This window comes from Peromyscus eremicus, chromosome 9, assembly GCF_949786415.1.
Source record: "Peromyscus eremicus chromosome 9, PerEre_H2_v1, whole genome shotgun sequence".
NCBI classification, from domain to species: Eukaryota; Metazoa; Chordata; class Mammalia; order Rodentia; family Cricetidae; genus Peromyscus; species Peromyscus eremicus.
Window position 1 is genome coordinate 11,598,693 of NC_081425.1, and position 6,396 is coordinate 11,605,088.

Below are 6,396 nucleotides of genomic sequence, written 5' to 3' on the forward strand. Positions count from 1 at the left end.
CATTCTGTTCAGTCAATAAAATAAAAATAAATCACTTTATTTTCACTTGTTCTTTGTTTCAATAGTGACACTTTCTTAACTCTACTTGATCACTGAAGAAAGGCAGATCAATGGACTTTTCTGTTCATTCAAAGTCCTTGCATTTCAAGGCTCAAATAGAATCACAATCTAGGACTGATTCCGGAGGAAACAGGAGTGCGGCGTGAACATGGAGAAGCAGAAGAAAACAAGGAAATATGCGACTATGAAGCGAATGCTTAGTCTCAGAGATGAGAGACTTAAAAAAAAAAAGGATAGATTCAAGCCTAAAAAGAAAGAAAAGAAAGATCCCAGTGCGCTGAAGGAAAGAGAAGTCCCCCAGCATCCTTCCTGCTTATTCTTCCAGTATAATACACAACTGGGTCCACCTTACCACATCCTCGTTGATACCAACTTCATCAACTTTTCCATTAGAGCCAAACTGTTCTTAGTTCTCAGTCAATGATGGACTGTCTGTACGCCAAGTGTATCCCTTGCATAACTGATTGTGTGATGGCTGAAATTGAGAAATTGGGACAGAAGTATCAAGTGGCACTAAGGGTCACCAAGGATCCACGATTTGACCGACTTCCATGCGCACACAAAGGAACCTATGCTGATCCGCTTGGTCCAGAGAGTCACTCAGAACAAGAGTTACATTGTGGCCACAGTTGACAGGGACCTCAAACGAAGAATCCGAAAGATCCCTGGAGTTCCTATCGTACATTTCTAACCATAGGTACAACACTGAACGGATGCCAGATGATTATGGAGCTCCTCGGTTCTAATTCTTACTCGACAGAATTTGCTTGCCTTTCTTTGACCAGTTTTCTCTGTTGTCAATTAATTAAACACACTTTTTGATTTTTTTTAAAGAATCACAATCTAAATATGTGTTTACCAAATTACTATTACAGCTGTAAACTTGATAAATACCACTTTTCTTCTGGTCTAACCTGTCACCAATTTGAGGTTCATCTATGTAAAATGGTAGAGTCACGGCCATCATTGCCACATTTGTCTCTGGGTCTCTTTTATTTCTTACGTATTGATCGTTTCTTTAGAATGGAGACTTTTCAGGCTTTTCTTGTTATTAACAAGAGAGACCTCAGTTTTAGAGAGAGGACAAATGCTGTTATAATACTGCAGTCACCTGCACTAGTTGAGTCTCTTTGCAGCCTTTCTGTGGAAATAATTTGCTTTCCAGTGCTAGGTCATATCGCAAATGTCATGGATTATTATACCTGCCTCTTTTCCAACTCTGGTATTTATGATCGACCACTCATCAGATCACTTGAATTATGTTGTGTTTGAGTTGCCCCTTTCTTAGTATATTTTAAAAAATAATTTTTCATACAATATATTCTGTTTGCATTTTTCCTTTTTCATCTTCTCCCAGATCCTTCATACCATCTACACATGCAACTACACACTTTCTTTCTCTGTCTCTTTAGAAACTAAAATGCCAACAAACTAACAATCAATCCAGAAGAAAACATACAAACAACACACAAAATTTTAAAAGAAAATAAATGTAAAGTACAAAACACAGACATGCACATGCACACACACACACACACTCACACACAACCACACACACATGCACACAAAACCATAAAAACAGAAAACTGAAAATCATTTGGACAAACAAAAGACAAGTAGGGTAAAAAGAAATGTTCAAATAAAGCAATATTAGATAAAAAGTCTCCAAAATATCGTTAAGTTTGTTTTCTGTTGGCCATCTGTTGATGAGTGTAGGACTTACCTTAATTGTGGTTTGAATAGTGAGTGATACTACATTGGAGAAAGTTACTTTTTTGTTTAGGAGTGCTTCCGGGTTAAGGATGGGGGCTCATGTCTACTAAGAGTCCAGGGACTTTCAGTGCTGGAGTCTCTCTGGTTACACCAGTGCAGACCTCATGAATTCTGTTACAGTCTCTATGAGTTCATATATGACACTGGATTTTTTGAAGGCCACAATTACCCTGATACGTAAGCCACACAAAGATCCAGCAAAAAAAGAAAATTTCTCTTATGAAGAGAGATACAAAAATTCTCAATAAAATACTTCCAAACAAAATCCAATAATATATCAAAGATCATATACCACAACCAAGTAGGCTTCATTTCAGACTTGCAAAGATGCTTTGACATATGCAAATTAATAAACATAATCCGCCATATAAACAGGCTGACCATGATCATCTCATTTGATTCAGTTACTCTTTTTAACTAGATCTTGATAGGACTTTTATGAGCCATATCCCAGTGTGATCCATTCTTGTTTAATGGGGATTTTCAGTGCATGTTCTCATGAACTGGTAGTATCTTCTCATAATTCTAATTTCCAGGAAACTCAATAAGCCCTTTAATTCTACTTTAAAATCTTTCTGATTAGACTCCAGAACTCAAGTCATGAAAGCCACTACATTTTATGAATAAACCTGTTGAAAGCAACTCTTTCTAACTCCACATGAGGAAGCAGAAGTAGATAAACCTCAGAGGTGTTATGAATGAAGTACTCATATTACTTTACAAAGATTAAACTAATGGGATTTCCCTTCTTCATCTCCCACTCTTTTCCTTCCGAATTTCCATCTTCCTCTGTATCTCCATCTCAGTCCCTTTACCCAGTATCTTTGTTCACATGTCATAGGTAAATTCATTCAGAAAAACTCAGTAATTTAATATTGCCTTGATTGTTATTTCTTTCTGACAGCATACATATATGCCCCACAATCATTTGTGGATTAGAACTTTAATATTGCCTTAGAATTTTTAATAATTACAAACTTTGTGAAGCACCAAATACAGGTAGATTGTAAAATAAAAAGATAAAGCAAAAGTCAGTTAATATAAAAACCTATGAAGTCATTATTTCATGACTGGTAAAAAGAAGGGCACAAATAGAATAGACTTAGGCACTGGGTATGCATGACTTTATTAACATCTATAAAATTGCATTCCTTGAAAAATGAGAACTAGAAGATATGAAATATTGGGAATTGTGTTAAAAGGTCACATATATACTTAGTGAAAGTCATTTTATATGAATTAAGAAAAATAATCATAGGGTTATGAAAGGTGATGTGATTTTATAACAACTGTTATCATATTCTAGTCATGTAAATTAAAATCACATTTCTTCAGAATACCCATATGTATAATTTTTAAGGATATGTGTATTTTAGCACTTTAGCAGATGTACTTTATGAATGAATGAGACACTAGGATTCAAATCTAACTCTGAGGATGAAGGAAAGAACCATGGACAAATAGGACCTGTAAACAAGGACATTGACAGGATGTTTTATGCTTAACTAGTCTTGAACATGAAATTCATGACACAGGAACACATACATTTTTATTTGACTATCTTTAGTCATATCTCACAGCAAATAAGGGGAAAAGTAGCTAAAAGTAAGGACTATTGAAAGTTTGATTTCCAAAATTCCTACAGTGAAACCAAATCCTAATGTAACAGCACTAAGAAGTTAGACTTGGCTTTGAGTACTGCACCCTCATAAATGATTAGTGTCCTGATAAAATGGCTCTAAGGCATTTGATTGTTGCTGGAGAATTTCTCTCCAGCTCCCGCCACCAAGTCCCGCCAGTTCCAGAGCCCACTTATAAAATAAACACACAGACTCTTACATTATTTAAACTGCTTGGCCATTAGCTCAGGCCTGTCATTGTCTAGCTCTTACTCTTATATTTAGCCCATTTCTATTAATCTTTACTTTGCCACATGGCTCATGGCTTATTGGTACCTTACATCTTCCTTGTCCTGATGGCGGCTGGCCGTGTCTCCCTCACCCAGCTTCCTGTTCTCTCAATTCTCCTCTCTGTTAGTCCCGCCTATACTTCCTGCCTAGCCAATGGCCAATCAGTGATTTATTTACTGACCAATCAGCAACACACTTGACATACAGACCATCCCACAGCATTTGATTGCCACTGTGGCTATTGAAGACTCAGGAAGAAAACACATTTTCACAGAAACTGAGCCCAAACCCCAAAATTAAATCTATTATCTCAATCTAATATATAGTAGCCCCTGGTATTATAAATATTAAGTTTCTGTAGTTTATGCCTTACTCAACTAAGGTGTTTCCCCATTTTCTCAGCAATTGACATTCTATTTATCTATTTGAATATAAATCAGAAAATGCAATGTGCAGATCCCTTCATAGTCACTGCTCTGAGCTTTGAGAGTAAGTGGTTAGTAGCTGGAGTCAACAGTGATGGGCAGCTCTTTGGAACTCTTTTAGCTACTGGAGCTAGTAGCTTTTCATCATCATTCATTGTTCTCTAAAAGTGCTTGTTGTCTTCAGTATTTTCAACATACAATAGTGGCTGTTTTCTGTGTTAACAGATTTTAGTGGTCTAGCTCTTAGAACAACTATCTCAGCCTACTCTACTGGAGCAATAAGTTATAAATTCTCACAATAAAATCATATGAGGGAGGTTTTTTAGAGCTGATGCTTCAGCATAAAGAGTTTTAACAATTTACCCAATGAGGCTGAGTGTGATGCAAGCCTTAAAGACATGGCATGGCAAGAGAAAGAGATCCCTCACTTTGGAGTTGAGAAAGCCTCTCTCCAGCTGAGAGTCAAGAAAGACAACATTGCTGACAAGCTTTTACACTGTTACCTGCATAGTTGCTCTTTTTTTTCCCCTGGGGGTGGTGAGTATTGCTTAATGTCAAGTTACACAAGCTTGAGTTATCTTGGAAGAACATTACTTGAGAAAATTTCTCCATCAGATTGACTGATTATAGACAAGTCTGTGGGACATTTTTTAAATTGTGAATTGATAAAGCAATGCTCAGCTTACTAGTGGAAGTGCCACTCCTGAGCAGATAGTTCTGGGCGACAAAGCAATCTGATCAAGCTGTGATGAACAAACCAATGAGCAGCATTTAACCATGCTGTCGGCTTCAGTCCGTGCCTCCTGGTTCCTGTGCTGCTTGATTTCCTGACATGACTTCCTTCAGTGATGAATTGTTACCCCCAAAATTGAAATGAAATAAACCCGTTCTTCCTCAAGTTGCTTTTGGTCATGGTTTTATAGAATCTAAGTCATGAAGATATTTCAAATAATTTTAAAACAGCAATATTTACTTTACTTTAGAAATATATGCTTAAGAGCTAAGCATTTTATAGCCTTTCTTCTTTCCCAGCTGTATACCTGAAAATTTTCTAGAAGTTGCACAAGAAATTCCATTTTATATAAAAATCAGGCTTTAACCTTCTATTTCTACCATTATTATATCAGATTACAATCCAGTTCCAGGCACTACAGAACCACCCTCTTATGACAATTATTGAAACAGAGAGAAAAGGAAAAAGGGTTTTCATCAATACTTTGTGATGTAAATTACCAACCACTAAAATCATAGAATTCAGTGCTTCAGGGACATTTAAGTTTGACTTCCAACTAGGGATAAGCATGCACCAGGACACACATTTGAGAGAGTATATCCTACTCTTTTGCTAAATTCCTCTCTTTCTGTACATATATTATAAGATAATCTCAGAAAACAAAAGACATATTTACAGAAACTTGTGTTAAGCTTTCTCCCTCATCAATCCCAACTTTGGTTCAATTGTTTCATTCTGAGCTCATTTCTCTGTCAACTGAAGGATCCCTGCTTCACAGAAGAAAAGGCCTGTGAAAAGAAGCCCACAGCTAACACTAGCTGTGACAGAAGGTTACATTCACAGGCAGCAAGGTGAGCTCATGTAAGCCCAGTATGCATGGGGAAGAGAACTCATCTGACAGACCATAGTGAGTTTATTTAAGCAGATGTAGAACAGACCCACAGGCCACTAACTGTGATGTTTAGGTGTCAGTCTTTTTGTGCAACTTTTAGAAGTTTGTAGATAGTTAAAAACAAAACAAAAAGCTTCCCCACGTGACTGTCAGGCCTGTGTATTATGTCTCTATAGAAGTCTGGGTGACTTCCTCCTCATGGAAGTGTCAGGCCCTTGTATTCTGTCTATATAGAGTTCTGGGTCATTTGGTATTTGGGGTTTGCTGATGAATGGCAGAAATTGAACAGTCCTTTATGTTTTCAGAGTCTTTTTTTTTTTTTTTAAATTTCAACTCCTTATTTCTTCTGAAAAACAAGCCCTTTCTTTCCTGCCTAATACTACATATCCCCTACATGTAGAAAATAAACAGGTTTGCTGAATTAGGCCAACTGCTTGGTGTGATGAGTTTAAGTTATCTCCTCAGCACCCTAACTTCTCAAAAATTTGGTCAAACTTAGAGCTGCCACATCATTTTTTTTTCATATAGTGGAAAGAGAGAAGCAATCTCCAAATCAAATATTTCTCAGGACAGGACAGAACCAATGTGAGTAGGAGTAATACT

At 36.8% G+C, this 6,396-nt stretch overlaps 1 pseudogene; it reads left to right on the top strand.

Moving 5' to 3' along the window:
* Window positions 1–208: 208 nt before the first annotated feature.
* On the top strand, window positions 209–806 carry LOC131920014 (rRNA-processing protein FCF1 homolog; annotated as a pseudogene).
* Window positions 807–6,396: the final 5,590 nt, after the last annotated feature.